Here is a 1,219-nt window from a genome sequence, read left to right as displayed (position 1 = left end):
GCGTTTTTGCTCTGAGAAGTGTATGCAACGCAAGTGTATTTACGTGAGCGCGGTCCCGTGAATGTGTTGTGCGCGTGCTCGTTACGTGCACACGCCCGCGACTCACCAGACCTGGATTCTGTTTAGCTTTTTGTTTACGCTTGCGTTCATGCGTTGTTGCGCGGCCCATCTTCAACAGACCTGGAGGAGACCTGTGTTGATCCAGGCAACAACGCCTGCGTTCCTCGCTTCAGGTTTGCAAGGCCCTTTAGTCTTATGATAATAAAGCAAGATGTTCCACAATAAATTGGCCCATGTCATTGGACAGTAAAATAAGCAATACAATCTCATTACAATGTATTAAAAAATATAATATTGATAAGGGCCACGGATGATCCACAGCCCTTATTCTTTTTACAGCCTGCCATTTTGTATGGGAGGGAAAGGGGCACTTTGAGGCAAAAGGGCAGGGGCCGAAGCCCCAAAAGCCACCCTCTCTGCACGTAAACCATAATTTCCCATGGGAAACAAAAACAAGCAAACAAAGACAGAACATAAACACAAACAAACACAGAAAATAAAATGAATAGAAAGCTGAGTTTGTAGTTAAAGTGTAGAAACCAAATGTCAGGGGAACATTTTTAAAATAAATTAGTTTGGCTGGTAGTACGGTTAAAATAAAACAAGTCATCAGTTTCCTAATGATCTTTCCTCAAGGTCTCTTATCCCGACAACAGTAGACAGCCCCATTACTCTAATAGACAGCCTTATAGACAGCCAGGACTGATAAAGCAGGATCAATGCCAGTGTGATCAGCTATACTGTACCATCCCAGCATGTTGGATAAGCCCACAGTACTAGAGTGAGCGGATACACCTCTCTATCAGCCAGGTTTTACTGTAACTAATAGATAGTGCCTGGGGCCCTGGGGCAAATTACATGATACAATCCCCATTAGCTCCCAATAATAGACTCGCTCTGGCATGTTTAAAAAGTGTCATGTTTTCAAAAGTGAAGTCAAGCTGTTAAATGACATTTACCTGCCTGCAAGGAGCCCATGGCTTAATTGTTGGCAATCTGACATATGACACCATTCATAAATCATTTCCCATCGTGACTGTTTCAATACAAAACAATTGGGATCCGGAGTAACCTGTCAGAGACATGTTACAGTAGGCTAAAGTTGATGATGCAGTCGAGACGGCGTCATAATACACTCCTACTCCTTGTACGGAATTTG

This window comes from Protomyctophum parallelum, assembly GCF_964188405.1.
Source record: "Protomyctophum parallelum genome assembly, chromosome: 3".
NCBI classification, from domain to species: Eukaryota; Metazoa; Chordata; class Actinopteri; order Myctophiformes; family Myctophidae; genus Protomyctophum; species Protomyctophum parallelum.
This window is presented reverse-complemented; position numbering follows the sequence as displayed.